Consider the following 26,221-nt stretch of genomic DNA (forward strand, 5'->3'; position numbering starts at 1 on the left):
CTATTGTTTTTAAGTTCTTTTCATTTCTATAAGCCGCCCGGAGTCCTTCGGGATTGGGTGGCATAGAAACCTAATAAATTCAATTCAATTCAATACTTGAGGAGTGATAAACCTATAAACCTTCAGATGTTGAAATAAAATATCTGATTAGGAGCTGATGAAGTTACAAGCCAACAGCAACTCCAAACTCACAATTTCTTCAATACGGTGGAAGAAATTTAAGATTGTAGGTTCAAATAAAAAGAATAAATAGCATCAAAATAATCACACAACAGCAAGTATTCGTAGGACAGGAGTCTTTATAGCAATTCTTCTGCTCAACTAGATTTCCAATGGTTCTCTTATGTGACAGAGTGACCTACTTGGGAGTGGGCATCATAGACTATATGTAATGTCACATTAAATTATACCGGTAATAGCGTGTAGGTGCTATTATGAAATGACTTTTGTATGTGGATGGTTAAAATCTAACATGCAGTTCAAGCAAATAAATTCATAAATAATCTAGAGGAGAGGATAGAAAGAGAACTCAGATTTGCAGATGGCATCAAGCTGGGAGAAATTGCTAACACTTTAGAAAACAGATTCAAGTTTCAGAGGGATCTTGACAGACTTGAACACTGGGCCTTAAGTATCAAGATTCAGCTCACTGGTGAGAAAAATAAGGTCCTGCATTTAAGCAGAAAAACCTAAATTCACAGGTATAGAATATGGGGTACATCACTCAACAGTAGTAACTCTGAGAGAGAGCTAGGTGTCCTAGTGGATCACCAATTAATTATGAGCCAACAAGTCAATGTAGTTCTAGGTCAGTGTTTCTCAACCTTGGTCACCTGAAGATGCGGGGACTTCAACTCCCAGAATCCCCCAGCCAGCTCTGCTGGCTGGGGGATTCTGGGAGTTGAAGTCCATGCATCGTCAGGTAGGCCAAGGTTGAGAAGCACTGTTCTAGGCTGTATAAACAGAGGGATAGTGTCAAGACAATGAGAAGTGATAGTACGGCTTTACACTGGACTGGTGAGACTACACTTGGAATACTGCGTTGAATTCTGGTCACGATACAAAAATGTTGTTGAGATCCTGGAAAGTGTACAGAGAAGAGCAACAAAGATGATGAAGGGTCTGGAGGCTAAACTGTATGACAAATGGTTGAGGGAGCTAGATATGTACAGAAGGATTAGAGGAGACATGTCTTCCAGTATCTGAAGGGCCACAACAAAGAAAGGTTCTGCGTGCCACCTCTGGCACGCGTGCCATAAGTTTGCCATCATGTGCTTATGGAATTGTGGGTGATCCATCACTGGAGGTTTTCAAAAATAGACTGGACAACCATTTGATTGACATTTTATGAAGCTCCTACCTTGAGCTGGCCGTTGGACTAGGAGACTCTGGGTTCTCTCCCAGCCCTACAATTCTATGTTTCTAGATTTCTCTGTTTCAAACAGAGCTGTGAATTCAGAACTGATTGCTTCTTCTTCTTCTTTGAATGCCATACCTGACAGAAAATGTAGATATTTCAAAATGGCTATGGGTTTAATTTTATTATTATAGTAGGAAGGAACAGTGTTAGTAAACACAACAGATAATACATCGAGTCCGAGAAAGAAAAACTTTTCTTCAAAGCTCAAGGGTTTCAAAACTCAAAACATACGATAAATGCAGAGGAAGCTGTTTTAAACATAAAATGTTTTCATGTGGGGAAAATAGTCCAATGGCATCCATAACTGATTGTCAACTGATGGTTTATTTTCAGCATTGGTCAGAGATGGGTTCCTACCAGTTCGCACCTATTTGGTAGAACCGGTTCGTCAAATCTACCGAACCGGTTAGAAGAGGTTCCACCAGTGGACCCAGAAAGCAGGCCACACCTACAGAAGAGCTTCCAAACTTTTTTGAAACCCACCACTGGTCCTTGGATATGATTATTCTACACTATCATGCTCCTATTTATAAAACTCAGTGCCTCTGTGAAAGGGAAGGATGACTACTGCGTTTGTGGTGCAATCAGAACATTGCGTGTGTTGAAGTTGTTTTAACGCAAACCAAAGATGCCCTTTAAAAGACAAGTTTGCATCCTATTCTTATGCATGCCAGTGCTGTGTGTGAGGTAATTTAAGGTGGTTCTGACAAGTGTCATCGGCATCTTCATATCCGGTCACATGGGCGGCAAGCCACTCCCATCCAGTCACATGGGCAGCAAGCCACTCCCATCCGGTCACATGGGCGGCAAGCCACTCCCACAAAGGAGGCCACACCCACAGAGTAGGTTCGAACAATTTTTGAAACCCACCACTGGCACTGGTTTACCAATAAGAATAGAATTACATATCCCTAATTCCAAGAAAATAGTGGGTTCTTGACATCTAGGAGCCCACTCAGAGTAAATCCCTATTGTTCAAAAGCTCACATTTAGTATATTTTTATCTGTGAACTTTTTAGAATTTTATCTGCTCCTTAAATATATTTTATGCCTTTCTGAATGAGAAGCATAAAGAGAAGAGAGCACATTTTTGCATTGAGTCACACTCCTCTTATATTAATAACCTTGTTCTGCCCCCTGCTGAATGTCGACGAAGAAATTAGGCAACTTACCCTTATCTAAAATGGATTCCACTCAGTAAGCTGTTTTGTGCCAAAAGATGACTTTTTGCCATGAGAAGAGTTTTGGAGCTGAGGGTGGGGGTCAAGGTGAGAAGATATCTGGAGAATGATATCTAATCATGGGATTTGCTAAGTTTATTCACATCAGAAGCCAACGCATAAAACATACAGGGGAAATGGCTGTGTGGATTCCTCCTTAAAGTAATAATCATAGATATACATTCTAAACCTCATATCACCAGAGAGTATTTTGAAGGCCCATGTTGCCAAGGAAGAACACAAGCCAATATCCTAGATACATTTCTATCAACACACCTACTCCTTTAACATCCCTAAATTCCAAGCCTCCCCTACTCATGTAATTTCCCTACATGAGTCAAAATCCTAAGGATTCTTAGGATCTCCTTATCCTGCAAATTCTCCCCATACTACTACTATTTATTTATTTATTTTCTTATCACATGTAGGACAACCAAATTGGTGACACTGAGATTGAATTGAAGAAACTGAGGCCAACTGATTCCATTTCACAGGCAAGGGTAGAAAACAGCTGGAAAAAAACTTTATTATCAGTGATCCAAACACAGACAAGCATTTTTTTTTTTTAAGAATCTATTAGTGTGAAGTGTTCCTGTCTTTTTCTGGAAAATATCCCAGGAAATAAGCTAGCAATAGCAGTTAGACGTATATACCGCTTCATAGGGCTTCCAGCCCTCTCTAAGCGGTTTACAGAGTCAGCAAATTGCCCCCACAGTCTGGGTCCTCATTTCACCCACCTCGGAAGGATGGAAGGCTGAGTCAACCTTGAGCTGGTGAGATTAGAACCGCTAAACTGCAGATAACAGTCAGCTGAAGTGGCCTGCAGTACTGCACCCTAACCACTGCACCACCTCAGCTCTCTAAGCTGATGCAACAGTCCTAGTAACTCACATCCAAAGATCAACTAGATTTGATCTGCATAGGTTTCCAAATTAGACAAGGCTCAACTTTCATTTATACATTTCAAACCACACAAGAAATGGCTGCTACTAATCACAAAGTCCCCAAAATGCGCACAAGCATTCCATAACATTAAAAATATCCTATTTTATTATTTTAATAGCACATGTTTAAACTATGAAATCCTATGATATAAGCAATCTCCGTTTTTCCCCTAAAAGTTAGGAGACAGGATCATACCTATCATTTATATGCCAATGATATGGCTAATTTCCCTCCCTCCCTCCCTCTCTCTCTCTCTCTCTCTCTCTCTCTCTCTCTCTCTCTCTCTCTCTCCTCCCTCCCTCCCTCCCTCCCTCCCTCTCTCCCTATCTATCTATCTATCTATCTATCTATCTATCTATCTATCTATCTATCTATATATATATATATAATATATATATATATATATATTAATTATATTATATTATATTATATTAATTATATTAATTATATTATATTATATTATATTATATTATATTATATTATATTATATTATATTATATTATATTATATTATATTATATTATATTATATTATATTAATTATATTATATTATATTATATTATATTATATTATATTATATTATATTATATTATATTATATTATATTATATTATATTATATTATATTATATTATATTATATTATATTATATTATATTATATTATATTATATTATATTATATTATATTATATTATATTATTTAATCGATTTATAGGGCGCCCAATCCCAGAGGACTCCGGGCGGCTTACAAACAAAAGAAAAAAAAAGAAATAATAAAAAATGAAAATAAAAACAGGTTAAAATCAACACGCATACATTCGTTACGATCGGGGCTGGACCTCAACAATGAGGTCAACAGCCCCAGGCCTGCCGGAATAGCCAGGTTTTTACAGCTTTTCTGAAGGCCATGAGAGTGGGTGAGGTCCGGATTTCTGGGGGTAGCTCATTCCAAAGGGTCGGAGCAGCCACAGAGAAGGCTCTCCTCCGGGGAGCGGCCAGCCGGCATTGTCTGGCTGACGGCATCTGAAGGAGGCCCACCCTGTGGGATCTCACCGGCCGTTGGGAGGAATGTGGCAGTAGGTGGTCTCGCAGGTATGCTGGCCCTAAGCCATGTAGGGCTTTAAAGGTAATGACAAACACCTTGAATTGCGTCCGATTGAGACCAATTGGTAGCCAGTGCAGCTCGCGGAGGATCGGTGTAACGTGGGTGTACCTAGGTACACCCAATATCGCTCGCGCAGCTGCATTCTATACTAATCAAGTAGGTATGCCATCAGATGTCTGGTATTGTCTGGTATTATAAAATAAAAAACAATTATAAGCCATATATAATTTATAAATTTTCGGATTTCAGAGGATTGCTTTCGCATCCCTGATGTTTAGAGGGAACCTATCAGCTCCTTTGCCAATAATGCCTAAATTTCAAGGCTATAATGGCCTTTCCTTTTAATAGACTGCCACATTTTTAAAGCCATGCCAAGCAGACAAATGCTGCTCAGTTCCCAGGATTGAATCTACAATCAAAACTTTTAACATCTGAATTTCACATACCTTAACACCATTCAATTTATCAATGACTCTGATCATATTCATAATTCACAATGGTGATTTTGATACTTGGAAGCAGAGGTAAATTCCCCCAAGTATGAGTTTAAAGCCAGCCTTTCCAACTGAATCTCTTACTGCCTTGATAGAATTATACTTCAATATTAAGAATCTCCAGTTCCTCTGGCTTTTGAGATGATGAAGACTGAGGATGATCAATATGTATGTTGGACACAGCCTGTCGAAAAAGCTTGAATGAAATCCCTACTCTCATCAGGCTAAGTATTTTAGTCTTAGTGATTTGGCAAAGAAAATATAACACTAAGGCCAGTGTCCATCTCTGTAAATGATGACACAGTGTATGTGCTTTAGCAAAAGTTCTGCTATCTAAATTTTAATTCTCATTATCTGTAGGATATATTAACAGGCAAGACTTTTAAAATCTGTGTCATAAGAAACTTTGATCTTATGTAAATTGGTCTTCAACCATAAATAAATCTAAATTGTACAAATTTAGCAAATTTCATCTGCTGTTAGTTTGTTGAATTTGATCATTGGTTATAATAATATACTATTTTTTTTAACTTCAGCACTGGAGAAGACTCTTGAGAATATGATGGATAGCAAACAAACAGGCAATTTATTGGTTTTACATCCTGCCTTTATCTTTATTTTTTTATAAATACTCAATAAAGCAACATACCTAATACTCCATCTGCCTGTTTCCCCCACAGCATCATACTTTGGACCAGTGTTTCTCAACCTTGGTGACTTTAAGTCCGGTGGACTTCAACTCCCAGAATCCCCCAGCCAGTGCTAGCTGGGGGATTCTGGGAGTTGAAGTCCACCGGACTTAAAGTTGCCAAGGTTGAGAAACACTGCTTTGGACAGATTATACAATGGCCATGCTCTCTGTGGAAGTCAAAAGTGCTGTGAAAGAAAGGAACGATCAGTAACAATGTGAATGGATTCAATTATACCAAGAATGGATGAATGATTGGAAGGTCTGAAGGAGCAGATTGGGGACAGAGGCTCCTGAAGAAAATCGATCTGTATGATCACCAAGAATCAACACTATCTTGATGGTACATAATCGATGTTTTGTTTACTAAGTTTTATTTAATAAAGACATCCCCTCTTCTCCACTGAGTGTTTAATCGTGTCATTAATGTGGCATTATATGAAATTAAGAATGGCCAAGTAATTAGAAGAGTTGATATTATTGTGCAGTATGCCTATCTTTTTTCAATCTCATCTGAATCAGGTGTTACACTTTCTAGAGGCAGTACAGGGCTGGATGGAGATCAATACAATTCCATTTTGAAAAGATGGAGACGATATTGGTGAATAGTTTGAGTTTAAATAATGGGAAAGCAGCATTTTCTGGATGTGCGCCTGCCACAAAATCTGGAATATAGTTATGCCTGATACAGTTTGTTATGGAAAACCTAGCTGGTAATACCAACTAGAAATACCTCTAGCTGTCCACGTTTAGGCTGATGCAAAAGTTGGTTACTAAGAGTGTCAAAACTTTGCTTGTATTATTTACATTTAAGAGTAGCTCAAAATATTGCTGCTTATCTAAGATCCTTACGGCAAAAGTCTTTTTGTAATATGCACCAACCTATACCATTTTGGAAAAGAGTCCTAATCATTCTTTGTTGACAGGCAGTGTCTTGAGGATAGAGGAGAATTACATGACTCTCTCAGATGTGACACCCTAGTAAGGAACTCAAGGCTCTTGTAAGCACTTCAATAGTTCCGTTTTGCAAGTTGAGGGTGATATATCACTTGACTGAGTTTTCTGTTTCTTTTTAAATAAGTTTGCTATTTCACCAACAGTTATAGTAATATTTTCATGCTAGACTGACTTGTATTTTATTTTAGTGCAGTAAATCACTGTGATTTTATTAATCAGTTCTGCCCTGGAGTAAGTTCTTGCAAAGGATGGTATACAAACATCTTAAATACATAAGCTGTTAGTCAAACGAACTAATAATATGACACAGTATAAACTGATTGATGTTCAATTTGTACAGATACTGTTTAAATAAACAAAAATGCTAAATGTTTTCAATAAAATATGAAACAAGACTGTGCACAGCTGGTTGTAGCGTGATCCAGATGACAAGCAATTCAATATTCGTCTCTGCCTTCTAAGAGAAGGGAGTGAAGGAAGAATTAGATGAAAGAGATTGCTACCAGTTTAACAGAAGACAAGAATTAATCAGCGCATAAATAAGTTGCAGGGGGAGAGAGAAAAGAAAGATACGAAAGCATCTTTCCCCCAAGGACATACAGTATTTTAAATACATATCTTAATACAATACAGAACCACTTTTTACTAAACGATAAATGTTCTCTGGAAAAGGTTTCAATATTTTCACTGTCTTGTTTTGGAAATCCCTGATCCATCTGGCTTTTAAAGGCATGTTTCCCCCTGAACCGAACAATTGGAAGAGATAACTAGCTCACATCATTGAATTTCAGCCGAAGTGATACAGGAGTTGGTATTTTTATGACATCTGTGTGACTTCACTTTTCTTGCTGCAGTACAATTTGCAAAGTATGCATTGAGTATTTCCAGCTCTTTTTAAATTAGCTCATTTGATCATAACGGCCTCCTTAAGCAAAACATACGCCCTATTCAAACACATGGGGAAATACCACAATTTGAGGATACAGTGAAGAGCATCCAGATGGACAACATATCTCATTTCCAGACAGTTGTTATATGTCCCACTTTTGTTTGCAAGAAAAATGTGTGTGTCCCTCCTTCCATGGACATCTTGCTTTACCCAAGGAAGGAAGAGGGACAACACGCAGTCTTCTCCACAACTTTTCATGATGGAAATATTCCATGATGATCCTGATCAAACCTCCTGATTCATTCCACCTCCCTTTTTTTAAGTGCGGGGCTGGAGTCTCAGTCAATGATATCAAAGAATTTACACCAGAGGAGAAAGTGGCACAAAGGGGTGGGTTGCTAATCCTGTTCCAACCGGTTCGGTTGGAACGGGGCCGGCGGCGTCCTCGTGCACGCGCGCAGTTCACGCATGGGTCTTAGCACCTGCGCGATGCTCCAGCTGCTCACGGAGACTCGCGCAGGCACTGTATGTGCCATGTCCCTGCGTGGAAGCGCAGAAGCCTTCAAAGACCGGTAAGGAGCGCGGGCGGGAGGGTGGGCCCTTCGCCGTTCCTGGAAGTTACTTACTTCCGGGTTCGCCGACCAACCGGTTCGCGGGGACCGCCGCGAACCGGTTGAAACCCACCCCTGGTGGCACAGCTCTTTTACTGCCACACAAATAAAAGGTAGACCATTAATATACAAATAGATGTTTAGGAATATTTTCATGTTTGCATCATTAAGCATTAATTGTCACCATCATAGCGATTGGAACTTCTACTCAGAGGTGTCGGATTATCTTTCTAAATAAATAAGACCATTGAAAAGCCCTGGCCTGAATCCCAAAGAAATCAATCCGAAACAGAGGACAATCTGGATAACTACACAGGAATTTTGTCAGGCTGGGGGGTGGGGACAGAGCTACAGTAAGATCGCAATTTCTACACCTAATATGGACTGCTGCAATATATTTACCCATGTTTATTTTTTTATATATGTCTTTTGTTTTGACTGAAATACATTACAGCAATCAAAATAATAGATATTACTATGTTTAGATTGCTATGCTGCATTTCTGCCATGAAAAATGGTGCTACATACCCAGGGGTGGGTTCCTGCCAATTCTAGCCTCTTCTATAGAAGAGGTTCCACAAATCTACAGTGCCTTTCAGAACCGGTTCCAGCTCCCTCCCCCTGCCCGTCCGCACATCATCAAGATGAAGAATGAGAGAAGGAATCCTGGGAGTTGAAGTCCACAAGTCTTAAAGCTGTCAAGTTTGAACACCCCTGGGTTTTTTTCTAAAGGGTTAGGGGTGGAAGGGTCTTGTAACTTGACAGCTTTAAGACTTGCACACTTCAATGCCAGAATTCCTGAACGAACATGACTGGAGGATGAATTCTGGGAGTTGAAGCCCACAAGTCTTACAGCTGTCAAGTTTGAACATCCCTGGGTTTTTTTCTAAAGGGTTGGGGGTGCAAGGCTCTTGTAACTTGACAGCTTTAAGACTTGCACACTTCAATGCCAGAATTCCTGAGCCAACATGATTGGAGGAGGAATTCTGGGAGTTGAAGTCCACAAGTCTTAAAGCTGTCAAGTTTGAACACCCCTGGGTTTTTTTCTAAAGGGTTAGGGGTGCAAGGGTCTTCTAATTTGACAGCTTTAAGACTTGCGTGCTTCAAATGCCAGAGTTTCTGAGCCAACATTTTGGTTGCTAAGCAAGAGCGTTGTTAAGTGAGTTTCACCACATTTTACAAGTTGGCCACGCCCACCAAGTCACATGGCTGACAAACCATTCCTCCGGTCACATGGCTGGCAAGCCACTCCCACAAAGCAGGCCACACCTACAGAAGAGGTTCTAAAAAATTTTGAAACCCACCACTGTACATACCAAGTCAAACGACAGGATGCATTCCTGAAACATTTTCAAATTCAGAAACATCATTTTGAAAAATTAAGAACTGACACAGAATGCTTACGGATTCATAACTTTGCTCCTCTCTTTGGTTTTCAGAAGTTGTGTTACATAGGCACAGCTGTCCCAAAAGACTGGTCTCTTCCTCCTCCTCCCCCCCCCCTGCCCCCACTGCCACCCAATAAAACAATGACTTTCACCACAGCAGGTAAGAAAATGTTTTCTATGGAAAATGATCTGGAGGTACCTTCTCTTTACCATGTACATATCCTGTTCCTTAGGATGACTAATTCAGAAGTAAAAAGCATTGAAAAAGAAGAGAGCCGTTTCTTAAAAACAAAGCGAGGAGAAGGGTTACACATTTAGCTTCCTATCTCAGATTTCAGAATGAAAATTGGAAATTAGGCTTATGCCCCAAGTAGCAGTGATGACCCCCCCTTCCCCCCATTTCTACAACATTTAGATCCATATCCAGAAATTAACCATTGCTCAACAATGACACCAAGAAGACTGTGGGAATTCACTGGGAAAAACCAAAGACAAAACAGAAACCAGCACTCATGGTTTATTTTCAAGAAGCAGAGTTTAAATTGAATTTTAACCCTGTCACCTTCCTTTAGCTGAAAAAGAAGTAACCAAGCGTAAGATTCCCTGTTCTGCTTATATATTCCATCTCTCTTCCCAGGCAGCTAATAGCCCATTTGTGAAAACAGCTGCAAGAGAGGGTAAATGTCAGCATATCTGGACAATCTAGCAATAGCAATCGCAGTTAGACTTATATACCGCTTCATAGGGCTTTCAGCCCTCTCTAAGCGGTTTACAGAGTCAGCATATCGCCCCCTACAACAATCCAGGTCCTCATTTTACCCACCTCGGAAGGATGGAAGGCTGAGTCAACCCTGAGCCAGTGAGATTAGAACCGCCGAACTGCAGAACTAGCAGTCATCTGAAGTAGCCTGCAGTGCTGCATTTAACCACTGCGCCACCTCGGCTCTTTATCAGGGCCTCCAGCTTGATCAGTTGCTAGAGCCGAGGTGGCGCAGTGGTTAGGGTGCAGTACTGCAGGCCACTTCAGCTGACTGTTATCTGCAGTTCAGTGGTTCAAATCTCACCGGCTCAAGGTTGACTCAGCCTTCCATCCTTCCGAGGTGGGTGAAATGAGGACCCGGATTGTTGTTGGGGGCGATATGCTGACTCTGTAAACCGCTTAGAGAGGGCTGAAAGCCCTATGAAGCGGTATATAAGTGTAATTAATAATAAATAAATAAAGATCAGTGGGGCTTATTCTCAGTGATACAATATTGAGGAGAACAAATCTGTGTCTTCTTTTGCCTGAGCATTTCAATCCCAAGTAGAAGCAACTTTTCAAAAAGCATCACAAAACGTGAGCCCTGCTAAACTCAATCAGGCCTATTTGAGGGAACACGCACATCAACTTCCTTGTCTGGGTATACATCATCAGTCTGAGCCTTGAATAGCAAAAATGTGCCAGTATTTTATTCCTCATTAGATTATGGTTGATTGAATCAATAAACACTTAAACTGTTACCATGAATAAGTACCATTCACTCATACATTGGAAGGGTTCTCCAGAGAGACACCAATGGTGTGTTTTCTTTTTTTTCTTGTTAAAGTTGAATTCATGGGGGAACTTATCAAGTGCCTGCCTGCTTGCTTGGTACAGACAGATTCAATTTTTAAAAAAATTGCTACCCGTGTTATTTTAGTGAACAAGCAGAGGAATAATACTACCACAATGTTTTAGATATAGTCAGAGAGATCAGCAACAGCATAAGTACTTCAATGCTGCTTTTTTAGGAACAAAAAATAAGATTGCTGTCATAAAAATGTATCATTCCAAGAACTTATCTTTTACCATCTGCATTGCTGTAGTTTGAATATGCAAGTGATGCTCTGTTAGGTGGTTTTGTACCAGAGGTGGGTTCCTACCAGTTCGCACCTATTCGGTAGAACCGGTTCGTCAAATCTACCGAACCGGTTAGAAGAGGTTCCACCAGTGGACCCGGAAAGCAGGCCACACCGACAGAAGAGGTTCTGAAATTTTTTGAAACCCACCCCTGGTCCTTGGATATGATTATTCTACACTCTCATGCTCCTATTTATAAAACTCAGGGCCTCTGTGAAAGGTAAGGATGACTACTGCGTTTGTGGTGCAATCAGAACATTGCGTGTGTTGAAGTTGTTTTAACGCAAACCAAAGATGCCTTTTAAAAAACAAGTTTGCATCCTTTTCTTATGCATGCCAGTGCTGTGTGAGAGGTAATTTAAGGTGGTTCTGACAAGTGTCGTTGGCATCTTCATATCCGGTCACATGGGTGGCAAGCCACTCCCATCCGGTCACATGGGCGGCAAGCCACTCCCACAAAGGAGGCCACACCCACAGCGTAGGTTCGAACAATTTTTGAAACCCACCACTGTTTTGTACGTATATCAATAGTTAGAAAATCTGTTTATTTAATTAGACATATTTCACATACAATCCAACTCCTCAGACTCCAGACTTGCATGCAGTAATTAGATTGAAACAAAACAGGTACAGTAGTTTTGGAATTAAGCTGCTGAAAGCTCTTATACACCAATTGTGTTATTGCCCACATAATATGATAAGATGAGGGGCTTCTTAGTGCTTCAGTTCGACAAAAGGCCAAGACCATTTCTCAGGGAGAGTGAGTTCCTTATACCTGGGCATGAAAGGGACACACTGTTGCCTGAATGGAAGTGATCCACTTCCTGAGACATTGAATCTGCACTCACCAAGCGGCACCGAGCCTTTAGGATTCACTCGCTCTCTCAATCAGGTCAGTAATTATGGGGGCAGATCATCATCATCCAAAATGCTTCTTCTATAACAAGAAAGTGCATTTTCTACTAGGGAACCTCCTAGATCACTGATGGCGAACCTTATTGCCTTGGGTGCCAAAAGCACACTCGCCCCTATAATTTAATGCCCCCCCCTGCGCTGTGCCCTCTGCGCATGTGTGCATGACACACACACACCGCTGCCCATGCATGCGTGCATGGCTTTCTTGGAGCCCGAGGAGGGTGAAAACTGCCTCTTCTGCCCTCACCAACTTCTGGTGAGCCTGGTAGGTGCATTTTGTGCCCTTCAGAGGCTTTCTAGGAACCCGAGGAGGGCAAAAAATATTCCAAGATGCAACCTGGAAGTTTGGACTTCCCGTTGGGCCATTTTTCGCCATCCGGAGGCTTCAGGAGTCAGTACACTCAAAGACTGCTCAATATGCAACTTTCCCAAAGTGTTGAGGGTTTCAGTCACTCCTCTTCTTCCTCCAGAGACCCTCCACTCTTCAGCCACCTGCTAATATTTGCCACCAGAGGTGGGTCAACTACAAACCAGAGGTGGGTTCCTACCAGTTCGCACCTATTCGGTAGAACCAGTTCGTCAAATCTACCGAACCGGTTAGAAGAGGTTCCACCAGTGGACCCGGAAAGCAGGCCACACCTACAGAAGAGGTTCCAAGACTTTTTGGAAACCACCCCTGGTCCTTGGATATGATTATTCTACACTATCATGCTCCTATTTATAAACCTCAGTGCCTCTGTGGAAGGTAAGGATGACTACTGCGTTTGTGGTGCAATCAGAACATTGTGTGTGTTGAAGTTGTTTTAATGCAAACCAAAGATGCCTTTCAAAAAACAAGTTTACGTCATATTCTTATGCCTGCCAGTGCTGTGTGTGAGGGAATTTAAGATGGTTCTGACAAGTGTCGTCGGCATCTTCATATCCGGTCACATGGGCGGCAAGCCACTCCCATCCGGTCACATGGGTGGCAAGCCACTCCCACAAAGGAGGCCACACCCACAGAGTAGATTCGAACAATTTTTGAAACCCACCACTGCTACAAACCCATATCACATCAACACTGTAAAGTAAGCAGAGCTGTCCTCCAGTGAAAGCTAAAAGACTGTGCAGATTTATCTGGACTAAAAGTCTAGTCTGCCAGCTTCCTTTTTTTTAGTAGATGGTGTGTTATTAATAACAAAACTCTGTTCTGAAACCCAGCCTAGCCATTGTGCATCCACCCATACACGTGAAATGTGTCAAACAAGAGGTAGCAATTGTGTACACGGTGTTTAAACAAGTCTGTGATCACTCTCACATCTCCACAGGATTATACCACTAAAACTCACAAGTACTTGAGAGACCGCCTGCTGCCAATTACCTCCACTAGACCGATTAGATCCCACAGATTAGGCCTCCTCCGAATTCCATCTGCCGGCCAATGCCGACTGGCGACCACCCGGAGGAGGGCCTTCTCTGTGGCTGCTCCGACCCTCTGGAACGAGCTCCCCGTGGAGATTCGGACCCTCACCACCCTCCAGGCTTTCCGCAAAGCCCTTTAAACCTGGCTGTTCCGACAGGCCTGGGGCTGATGAGTTCCTGTCCCCGCTCGAATGGTGTGTCTGTTGAGTTGTTTTTAAAATTGTGGTATTGTTTGTCTATGTCTTTTTTCCCCCTATTTGTATCCCCTATCCCCCCCCCCCCCTGACTTGGGTTGTGAGCCGCCCTGAGTCCCTTCTGGGAAAAGGGCGGCATAGAAATATAATCAATTCAATTCAATTCGATAAACTGGTAGTGTAATTTACCATCAGTTTCCCAGGGGTAAAAATAGGCTTAATGCATATATAACAATAGGAAAAAAAAAGATTTATTTTTAAAGAAGCCTAGAAAAATGATTTTGAAGCTTTGAAACTGCAAGATTATCAGTCATCCCCTGCAAGTCCTCAAAAGGGCAAGCTAAAAAAGGAATAAACCTCAGCCCCCAAAAGGGGACTGCATTAAGCAAATTCAATGGATGTTAAAGTTGCAGTCTGACTTAATAATAAAACAGAAGGGAAGTTATTTATAGTGCAATCGTATTCAGGTCTACTCAAAAGAGTGCCTCATTCTGCTCAATGCAACTTGCTAGCAAGAAAGCCTGCGTGACGTTGCCACTTAAATGAAGTATATAAAAAAGACAATTGTCTGTTTAATTTCTACGTATTTACTTGCCGCGAGACTAGACAAACTAAAAGAACAACATTTATTTGCAGAAAAAAAAATAAAAGAAAAAAAACCACGACTGTATTGCCTGGAACCCTCATGATTGATATCAAATTCTTTCCACCCCATCATCACTAAAGAAAGGATCTCTTTTCAGTGTGAGTTTAGAAAGCCTCAATTGTGAAACTGCACCCTGGGCTGTCACAGCACAAACAAGCTGGGTCCCTGCTGGCATTGCCAAGGCATCGGCTGAGATTTCTGAATCTCACTCTCTCCCAGCTTGGAAATAGCAAAGAGCTGCAGTTAAGATGGCTTTACAGAGAAAGTGTAAATCCCGTGGCCCCCAAAAGTTTTGAGTATGCCTCCTCCAGCCACTGTCGAAGTTACCGCCTAATTTTAATTTTTAATATGGCTGAAAGAAAAAGAACTTAAATTAATTGGCAATAATCACAAAAATAGCATTTAAATTGTTTTTTATTGAATGTACATTCAATCATATTTTTTCCTCACTTCATTCTGGTCCCTACCTAGAGTGTAGCTCCTGGCATGCCTTTTTATAGTCCCCCCCCCCCAAAAAAAGTTTCCTAAAAGAATACTCAAAAAAATGACAGAAGAAATTCACCATTATTTTACCGAGAGTCATCATTCTTTCGTATTAGCCAATGGCATCAGAACAATAACAATAGCAATAGCAGTTAGACTTATATACCGCTTCATAGGGCTTTCAGCCCTCTCTAAGTGGTTTACAGAGTCAGCATATCGCCCCCAACAATCTGGGTCCTCATTTCACCCACCTCGGAAGGATGGAAGGCTGAGTCAACCCTGAGCCGGTGAGATTTGAACAGCCGAACTGCAGATAACAGTCAGCTGAAGTGGCCTGCAGTGCTGCACCCTAACCACTGCGCCACCTCGGCTCTTGTAGAGATTTTTGTCCCTGAAGATTAAGTCTGTTCATAGCAGTTTGCTGCATTTGTCTTGTGAATAGCTGGTTTGCCTCCTCTTCCTCCCACACCCACCACCAATTCTTATTTATTTATTTAATTTATTTATTTATTAAATTTATAGGCCGCCCAATCCCGAAGGACTCCGGGCGGCTTACAAAGAGAAGAAAAAAGGAAAATAAAAAGAAAATAATTTAAAATTCACAACACGCACCACCAATTCTTCTGGGCTCCTTTGCTCTACTGCTCTTCTACTCCTAGTCAAATCTATTTTGATTATCTCAGAAGCACCAGAAACCCATAGAGGCGGCCTTCCTTTCTGCTCCTCCCCTTTCTTTCTCTTTACCATATAAAATTTTGTTTCCCTTGCTGGTATCCCAAACATATTCACTACAAGTGCCTAAGGCTGCCTTATACCAAAGCAGGCTTCCCATCAATCCAGCCAAGAAACTCTACAGGAAGACGCAACAATTTTCCAATCTCTTAGGCAGCCAAATCTTCTCCATCCTTGCTGTCCCTCAAACGGAAGTTGAATCTGGGACTCTGTGCAACCAGCCAATGTCATCTGGCCACTACCCGGGGGAGGGCCTTCTCTGTGGCGGCTCCAGCCCTTTGGAACGAACTCCCCGCAGAGATTCGGACCCTCACCTCTCTCCAGGCCTTCCGGAAAGCCGTTAAAACCTGGCTGTGTCAGCAGGCCTGGGGTCGATGAGTTCCCTTCCCCTCTCGAATCGTGTGGCTGTTGGTGGTTTTTAAATGCCCTGCACTTTTTGTAGTTTTTGTGTTTTTCCCTTCCCCTCCTTGGGTTTGTGCGCCGCCCTGAGTCCCTCCGGGAATAGGGCGGCATATAAATAAAATGAAACTCAAACTGTGCAGGTACCTCAACGAGCCCTTATGGGGCTTGTCCAATCTGATTGAAAACATCCTGATAAGACTTCCAAGCGTCCAAAAGGAGTAGACCAGAGTTTTTAATAGCCTGTGTGATCTCATTTATTTGCACGGCTTTTAATCCCTTACTTACCACGGGCAATTCTTACGCACCACAGATGACCAAGGCGAGCTGCTACACTTATAAATCTGCACTACGGCTGAGACAACTGAAAACAACTTTGTACCATATTAGATTTATATCTTGCTTTAATTAAAGAGCTCGGAGTGGCATACATGGCACGCACACACACACACATCTAGTCTCATCAGCACCATAACCTTGTGAGATAGGCTGGGCTGAGAGAGAAAGGGCTGGCTCAGGAATTGACAAGAATGGACTAATTCTATATTGATAGATAGTAGAAATACACCGAAGGGAGGAGTAGCGGGATAGAAGAAAGAGGGGTAGAGAGGGCGGGAGAGAGGACTAGAGGGAGGGGGAGAAGGAAGGGAGGGAGTGTATCGGGAGAGAGGAGTGATAGAGGGGGAAGGGAATAATAATAATAATAGCAATAACAGTAGACTTATATACCGCTTCATAGGCCTTTCAGGCCTCTCTAAGCGGTTTACAGAGTCAGCATATTGCCCCCAACAACAATCCGGGTCCTCATTTTACCCACCTCGGAAGGATGGAAGGCTGAGTCAACCCTGAGCCGGTGAGATTTGAACCGCTGAACTGCTGATCTAGCAGTCAGCCTGCAGTGCTGCATTTAACCACTGCGCCACCTTGGCTCTTAAGAAGTAGGGTAGAGGGGAATGATGGAGGGAAGATGGAAAGTTGGAGGGGGGCGAAAGAAAGGGTGTATGGAGGGTCGAAGTGGTACATTGGGTTTGTATTTTGGGGGGTATTGTTGACAAGAGGAATGGCTGTGTGTATTGTTTAATGTTATATGGCCCCGGTTCTGCACAGTATATATGTGACTGTACGAAATGAAAATGGAAAATAAAACACATTTACACATACAAACTCCCCCCCCCCCCCAAAAAAATAGAATGGACTAATTCTTCTCCAAGGCAAAGACGCTGAAAGTCCAAAAGAAATTCCATCTGAGTGACCAGAAAAACAGCTGCTTTCCTTTTTCCTTCTCCTCCACACCACAATCACTGGGACAGAGTTAGCCAGTCATGTATTTATTTATTGTCTCAAGTTTAATCAACCAAAAGCGAGGGAAATGAATCAGGGGATCATTTCGGGAACTTCTGGCAAGAGGAACAGTTCAAATCTATATCAATAAGCCACAAACCCTGGGTTCTTGGCTTCTTCCGGCCCCGGAAAGGTAATTATGCTCATCACGTCAACTTGCCATTTTACCGACTGCCCCCCCCCACCCCACCCCAGTGAAAGAGCACAGCTGGCAATTAAGCTCCCCTTGAAAGCCCTTTGCTGGGTTGAAGACAGATGGCTTCAGAATCCCCCACCCACCCCATTCACAAGCATCTATACAGGCTCCTCTGCCCAATACAAATCTTTTGGGGGGGGTGTTGTTGGGGGCTCCCCCATCTGAGAGAGGAGAGGCTTGGTGCCTTTGAGAGCGCCCCCTGGTGCCGCAGAAGGAAGGTAGCTCAAGAGCTCTGGCTGAAGAGGAAGCTGGCGACAATCAGATTTTGTTCTCTGCATAGGAAGACAATGGGCTTAGCGCCTTGTCCGGCGCCAAGAAATACAACGGATAAAACGCAAGCTCTACTTGAGAGGTGTGCACATCAATTAATTATATGCACAGTTTAATCAAGCATAAGGATAAGAGTCCTTGGATGGGCTGGATCAGCAAGGAATTGTTTATTTAAGCTTTTCATCGCACCGTTCTTAATTGTCACCTGATTTATGAGACCTCATGCAAAGCAGCCCACATTAGCCGGGGGATTCTGGGAATAGCACACCATGCAGAAAATGCTCCAACTGGGAAGGCTGAAGGGTGCAACGTATCGGATATTTTAAAAGAGACGTCTTCCTCCAGTTTATCTCAGCTCCTTGTGGTTATGTGAATTTGTCCATGTTATCTTCTTTGCACAATATATTCTTTTGTCTGTCTTCCTCTTGGATTTTCTTCAATTTACCAGCCTGTTCTACATGTTGGGGTTTTCCTGATGTTCTCCATCAAACTGTTAAGCCAGTGTTTCTCAACCTTGGCAACTTGAAGATGTCTGGATGTCAACTCCCAGAATTCCCCAGCCAGCATTCGCTGGCTGGGGAATTCTGGGAGTTGAAGTCCGGACATCTTCAAGTTGCCAAGGTTGAGAAACACTGTGTTAAGCAGTTCCAATCTTGCTTCGTTTTCGGAGATCAGACAAAGTCAACTGGATTCTGTCACCTGTTACGTCTTATATTTCCTCTGCTTTAGTTAATTTTCTTGTATATTTGTATTGTGGGGAGAGGATGGCGTGGAAAAAAACCATACTAGAAACTGAACTCCTCGGAGCTAACGTTCCACTTTGTCTTCCTATTTACAAATAAGCACAGCTGAATTATTAGGGTTCGAACAAAAACCACGGATCATGACAAGGGGGTGGCAGCCTGCCATGTGACTGCTTGGTTATCTCTTTAATAGCATTGCAGTGATGAGTCAACAATATATCACAACGCACACAGCTCACCCTGCACACAAAACACTGGGGAAGGTGTTGGAAAACGAGAACAGAAAAGCGCTGTCCAGCATCTCCTTAAGATTTTTATTTGAAACACCACTGGAATTGTCCTTCAGCCAAATTTCAAAGAAAGAAATGAATATGTGAGCTCGGCGTCGGTTCCAGACTGAAGAAGCTCTTGGTGTGGAGATTCATTTATACAATCTGCACTAAACACTGTCGGTTCCAGACTGAAGAAGCTCTAGGTGTGGAGATTCATTTATACAATCTGCACTAAACACTGTCGATTCCAGACTGAAGAAGCTCTAGGTGTGGAGATTCATTTATACAATCTGCACTGAACACTGTCAGCCCCCTGAGAAATACCCCCCCGAGAAATGAATCCGTGTGGCTGGCTTCAGCTCCATAGCAACCCAGGAAAGCGAGGATGAACCTGTTGCTGCTATTCGGCATCAGGCAGGGTGACGCCCATCGCAGCCCTGTTTTCAGAAGAGGAACACTGTCACGGCGAGCTGTGAAGTAATGTCAGCGCCGCCCGTTTCGCAGAGCGAATGCTCTCTCAGCACATTTCCTAGGGCTTCTGGAAAACGAGCCAAGTCTCCAGATCATGCCTTCACTTAAAAGGAACCAGGGAACAGCCAGAGAAAAAAGAACCAGTCTTGTGATGGGGATGCATTCTCTGCAAGACACTAAATGGGAAAAAGAACTCCATCTGCCACGGACCGAGTGGTCACTGTGGGAGACTGGGGAGAGGAATTAAAAAGGAAAGAGACATAATGTATACCGAGTCACTTTATAGCTCAGTCTATAGATCAACACTATCTGTAGAGTCTACGGAGACATGGGCCGGAGAAGCAGGAAGAATGACAAGTCATCCATATAGAGACAATTAATGACGTGTGAAAAATTATGAGATGCACAACTCAAATGACAGAAAGCAGCCTTGACAGAAAGAAGGTGGGTTTTTTTGTACATGCCGGAAGCTGGAAATGAAAATTTCGCTTTTATCTGCTGGCTTTTGATCCTTGCAGAGAGCGAGAGAGAGAGATTTTGCAGCTTCGCTAGCGGGTGGAAGGGAGAAAGGATTCTCTGTCAGTCCTCGGGGGCACACCTCCTCCTTCCCCCAAAGCCAGACTCCATAGAAACAGCCTTCATTTGAATGTCAGGGTGTGAACGCTATCCCAAACCTGTACGCCAATGACTCAGGGGTGTCTTGTCTTTGGAAGATCCTTCTTACTGAAAGACAAAAGGCTGCGCCAGATCGCAGCTCCAGCAAAGGGTTTTTGCGCTCTTTACCTGCACTGAGTTAGGCACGAACATTTTGCACACTGTCTTGCTTCCACCAGAGCTTTTGTTCTCCACCGCCTCACTGTGGTTATCCCACATTTTCAGCCATCCCTTTTTCTACCGTTTCAATAGAAGGAAAAATGGGGGGGGGAGGGAAGGGGGTGTTCATTTCCATTTGCTTGCTCGTCCTTCCTCGAAAAACCTTTCAATTCTCCAGCGTTATTTACTAGAGGTTAAGAGTTACCCAGTCCTGAGAGCATTCGTATCCCAGGCTCACCGATGCCCTAATCAACAAAATTAAACTTAATCTCTTTTCAGGGGCGGGGGTGGGGGAAGGGAGATGAAGGTTATCAGTCACCTTCAAAGCATGTTTGCTTAATAGTTGGAGACTGCAAAAATAATAATTAAAAAGAAATAGTTGGAGACCGCAGTTGGAAACTGCTTCCCATTGCTGCTGCTCTTTCTCGGTTGATCAAAATTGTACAGATTCAACAAAGCCTCACCAAAAAATGAAACCTGTCAGGCTCTCTCAGCAGGGGGAACTGAAGGGTGGGACTTATTGAAAATCTGCTCCCTTCCCCTCCCCTCTCCCTATTTTCTTGAAATTTCTGCCCTTAAGACAAAAGAAGGGTAGATAAGAGGAAGAGATGCTGCTACTGCATTAACTGCATGGCTCTTTTACAGGGAGGGGAGAAAAGGCATTTGAGCAAAAGGCATTGTGTCTGCTTGAAGTCACTGGGGGGGGGGGGGGGGAATCATTGGAAACCAAATTTTGCTAGCCTAGGAAGCCCTTAAACAGTCACAAGATGGGGAGAAGGGGCTCTTTTGTTCTTTTCTCTTGACAAGAGGACACGTGCACACACACATTTCCAAAGCCAACACCCCAAATTCAGCGTCTGTCCGTCCCCCTCCCCAAGGCTGGAAGTGGGGGGGGTGGAAAGAACCCCTAATTTATTTGATTTTCAAATCAGGTTTTCTCAAGGCGGCTCCAAACCCTTTCGACCTTCTGCTTGGGACCAAGTCTCCACCGGGTCTGCCTTCTCGCCTTCCACCTTCTCTAAAGGGGGGGGGGGCAGGATTGGTCCTCGGCTATCGCAAGAAACCGGCCGCTGCCTGCCCGCCACCCCGAACAGGTTCCCTTAAAGGACGCCAACGCCGCCAAAGGGGAAACCCGCAGCGGCTTGGCTTCTCCACCCGGGGGACCAGCCCAGCAAAGAGACCCCCGTCGGGGGAAGCCGGTTTCCCCACTGACCCAACCCAGCCGTACAGGCGAAAGAGGAAGGCGAGGAAGAGGCGGCGAAGGGCAGAGGAGAGAAGAAGAAGGGAACGGCGGGGCGGAGGGAGGAAACCCCCGTCTGGGTTTCTGCCCGGCGGGGCAGGGAGGCGAAGGCGCCCGGAGCTCAACCGAGGATGCGCCCTTACCCGAGACAGCTGCTCCGGCGAAGAGTCCCACCAACTGCGGCGAGGAGGAGCTGCAGACAAAACCTGCCAGCGAGGAACGAAGAAGACGCCGCCGCCGCCGCCGCTGCCGCTGCCAGCCCCTGGGACACACCTCCTCCCTCCAGCCGCTCCGGCCCGGCCCCCTCTCGCCCCTTTACTCCACGCCCAGCCGCCGCAGCGCCACCCTCGCCTCGCCGCGCTCGGGCTCCACTCGCTCTCCCGACCCAACGAGCAGCCTCCGCGCTGGGCGGGCCCCGCTAGGGGAAAAGGCTCCGCAGAGCAGCAGCCCCGGCGCGGTACGGGGAGGCGGCTGGGCGCGGCCGTCGGAGCTTCAGCCCGGCGGAAACCTGCAGGTGGTCGCCGGGGGAGGAGACGGCGGTAGCAGCAGCAGGAGCAGCGAGGAAGGGGGGGGAGAGGAGGTGTTGGCGAGCATACACACACACAGAGAGAGAGACAGAGAGAGACAGAGAGAGAGAAAGAGACAGAGAGAGAGAGAGACAGAGAGAGAGAAAGAGACAGAGAGAGAGAGAGACAGAGAGACAGAGAGAGAAAGAGACAGAGAGAGAGAAAGAGAGACAGAGAGAGAGACAGAGAGAGAGAGAGATAGAGAGAGAGACAGAGAAAGAGAGAGAGAGACAGAGAGAGAGAGAGAGACAGAGAGAGACAGAGAGACAGAGAGAGAGACAGAGACAGACAGAGAGAGAGAAAGAGACAGAGAGAGAGAGAGAAAGAGAGAGAAAGAGAGAGAGACAGAGAAAGAGAGAGAGAGACAGAGAGAGAGAGAGACAGAGAGAGACAGAGACAGAGAGACAGAGAGACAGACAGAGAGACAGAGAGAGAGAGAACTCTAGCAGCCTCGATGGTTTTGCATCCCAATTTGATCCAAATCAGTGTTTCTCAACGTTGGCGGCTTTAAGTCCTGTGGACTTCAACTCCCAGAATTCCCCCAGCCAGCTATGCTGGCTGGGGGATTCTGGGAGTTGAAGTCCACAGGTCTTAACGTCGCCACCGTTGAGAAACACTGATCCAAATGCTGCCACTTGCGGCTCTGCATTGGATGAAACGTGCTTCCCGGCAGGTGGCTCTTGGCAACCAGCGGTGCTTAAGCGTGTATGGGGCTTGTGCTGGCTGGGGGATTCTGGGAGTTGAAGTTTACAGGACTTAAAGACGCCAACGTTGAGAAACACTGACCCAAATGCTGCCACTTGCGGCTCTGCATTGGATTCCCAGGGCCGACAGAAGAATCCTGCTTCCCGGCAGGTGGCTCTTGGCAACCAGCAGTGCTTAAGTGTGTATGGGGCTTGTGCTGGCTGGGGGATTCTGGGAGCTGAAGTCCACAGGACTTAAAAGTCGCCAACGTTGAGAAACCTTGATCCAAATGCTGCCACTTGCGGCTCTGCATTGGATTCCCAGGGCCGGCGGAAGAATCCTGCTTCCCGGCAGGTGGCTCTTGGCAACCAGCGGTGCTTAAGCGTGTCTGGGGCTTGGAGAAACTAAACGGTCAGCCTCCAGCCAGCTTGCATCGTTGCGTTTGCATTGCAAGGGTGGTGACTGGACGCAAACGGAGAGTGGTGGTTTGTAGCCATCCGCACGGAGAAGAAAACCGAACAGGCTCATTGAAACAGAATCGCGAGTTAGCACAGTTTAGCATCCTTGGCAGAACAGCAAGTCGGCCTTCTTAAGGCACAGCGCCATCTTCTGGCGGCGCAGCCAAAAGGCCGCTCTAATCTTTCCCCAGCCACCATGCTGTGCTTCTTCCCATTACAAAATCCTCTTTTTCTCGTCTTCCACGGTTCTTGTGTTAATGAAGCCACCCAAAATAGCAGCTTTATATAGGTCTTGGCGGAAGGTGCCTGGCCATGCCCTCTGGGCTGTCGAGCCCTGGTGTCTGAACTCTCCAGTACTTTTCTGAGCAAAAGTTTGCAAGGAGCAATTTGAATGTGTCGAGACAGCGGCATATCTCACATTTTATCTCACAAAAAAATAAAAATAGGTGTGATCTAGCGGGGAGAAAAAAACAAACACAAAGAAGTAGTGACAAAACATTGCATCGAGGGCTGCTGAGCACTTAAAGCTCTGCGTGGTTGTGCTGCCAACTTAGAAGATTTTCACTGTTGAGTCAACAATATGTCCAGACTTTCAGTTGTTAAAGAATTTTAACCATTTTAAACATGGTGAACTGAAGGAGGAAAGAATCGATTATATTGGAAAGAGTAGAAACTGCAATCATAAGGTTTGGTCTGGTCTATGCCTCTTCAGTGATTATTCCCTCCAAATCAAAGGAAAGACTGATTATCAACAGTGATTTGATTGCAAAAGCCTCTTTGAATGAATGTTGAATGTTTATTTTATTTATATGCCGCCCTTTTCCCCCGAAGGGGACTCAGGGCGGCTCACAACTCAAACCAGGGAAGGGGTGATACAGACAAAATTAAAAAAAATTAAAAAACGACACAAAACAATACATAATTTAAAACACGCGACAGTCATACCATTCGAGACGGGGGCAACGGTTCTTTAGCCCCAGGCCTGTGGGAACAGCCAGGTTTTAAGGGCTTTGCGGAAGGCCTGGAGGGTGGTGAGGGTTCAAATCTCCACGGGGAGTTTCTTCCAGAGGGTCGGAGCAGCCACAGAGAAGGCTCTCCTCCGGGTAATCGCCAGTCGACACTGGCCGGCGGATGGGATTCGGAGGAGGCCTAATCTGTGGGATCTAATTGGTCTAGTGGAGGTAATTGGCAGCTGGCGGTCTCTCAAGTACCCAGGTCCAATACCATGAAGGGCTTTATGGGACTGAAGCTACTGGCATTGCCTTCCAGAGCCCAAGAGCCTGATGGGCCTGTTTTTGCTCCCTTGCATCCAGAAGAGCCCCTGAAACAGAGGTGGGTTCCTACCAATTCGCACCTATTTGGTAGAACCGGTTCGTCAAATCTACCGAACCAATTAGAAGAGGTTCCACCAGTGGACCCGGAAAGCAGGCCACACCTACAGAAGAGGTTCCAAAAATTTTTGAAACCCATCACTGACACACACACACACACACACACAGAGACAGACACTCACACAGAGAGAGAAAGAGAAAGAAAGGAAGAAAGAAAAAAAGAAAGAAAAAGTGAGAGAGAGATGAAAGAAAAAAAGGAAAAAGGGACAGAGAGACAAAAGGAAGGAGAGAGGGAGGGAGGGAGGGAGAGAGAGAGAGAGAGAGAGAGAGAGAGAAAACACATGGCCGGCAAGCCACTCCCACCAGGTCACATGGCCGGCAAGCCACTCCCACAAAGGAGGCCACACCCACAGAGTAGGTTCGAAAAAATTTTGAAACCCACCACTGCCCTGAAGACAGCAAAGCATGAAAGGAAAAACAGTAGCAAGATAGAAGGTTTACCTAAGGATGGATTCTGCCACTCTTGTCAGGAAAGATTGAAATCTGGTGCCTGTGTGTGTGTTTGTGCTATTTTCACTGCAGTATTCTGCCTTGGCTGCCTTAAGGGGATTTAAAAAAACAAAAACAAAGGCAGGAGGGCGATTTTTCATATATTCAGTCATACGTTTGAGTTTCTTGATTGTAGATTTCTAGACCTTCAATGTATTAAGCTTAGATCACATATGCACTGAAGGAAACAAACTCCATCTGAAGACAAAGGAAACCCAAGCGAATTTCAAGGTTTTGCTCCAGAGCAAACAGTTGCCATGGAGATGGCAGCGTGCCAATACAGGTGCCACGTTTCAACATCCTATTTTCAAATTCTGGATGGTAAGCGTGTTGTTGAATATGTCAATGTGTCCTCAATTAAGGCAGCGGTTCTCCCCCAATTCCATGGGAGTAAGCCTGTTTCCCTTAAGGGCTCTCTCTTCTAGGGCCACTCAGTTAATAAAATAAACAAATAGCTTAATGGGGCCAATCTCTGGTTCTCACCAACTTTCGGCTTTCTGCTGGAATATTTTCATAACCTGAGGGAGAGATCCCTGTAGCCCAGGTGAGATTTGATAAAGGGCTAAACGTAGCAAACCTCCCAAGGAGTCTGTTTCGTTGCGTGGCACGACAAAACCGCGCTCGACTAAGCCGCGCCCGATTAAACCGCGTCGCTGACGTCATCAACAGGGCGACAACAGCGAGCGCGGAGAAAGAAGGGCGCTTTAAATAGCGCTTTGAAAGCAAGCCGATTCAACTTAAGGTAAGGGTTAGGTTTAGGGTTAGCTTTAGGGTTAGGTTAAGGGTTAGGGTTAGGTTTAGGGTTAGGTTAAGGGTTAGGTGTCAGCTTCTGCTTTGCTGTTGCTTCAGCTGCCATTGAAACGGGGAGGGAGGGCATAGTATTTGGGTGGGGTTACTTATTATGCTGGAGGAAGATTCTGGAGG

General features: G+C 44.3%; 1 protein-coding gene across 20 annotated transcripts in view; it reads right to left on the reverse strand.

Moving 5' to 3' along the window:
• Nucleotides 1-21,947, reverse strand: part of MAP2 (microtubule associated protein 2) — a 270,997-nt gene extending 249,050 nt beyond the window's left edge. For 19 of the 20 annotated variants that reach the window (XM_087706492.1, XM_087706485.1, XM_087706477.1 and 16 more), the window contains exon 1: nucleotides 21,853-21,947. The gene's annotated coding sequence lies outside the window, so the exon portion shown is untranslated. The remainder of the gene's footprint in view (nucleotides 1-21,852) is intronic. The other variant, XM_087706586.1, reaches the window with a different exon arrangement.
• Between the last annotated feature and the right edge of the window lie 4,274 nt (nucleotides 21,948-26,221).

The sequence above is a fragment of the Thamnophis sirtalis genome, unplaced genomic scaffold, assembly GCF_051295495.1.
Source record: "Thamnophis sirtalis isolate CommonGarterSnake01/CBP01778 unplaced genomic scaffold, rThaSir2_p1.2 scaffold_1, whole genome shotgun sequence".
Lineage (NCBI taxonomy): Eukaryota > Metazoa > Chordata > Lepidosauria > Squamata > Natricidae > Thamnophis > Thamnophis sirtalis.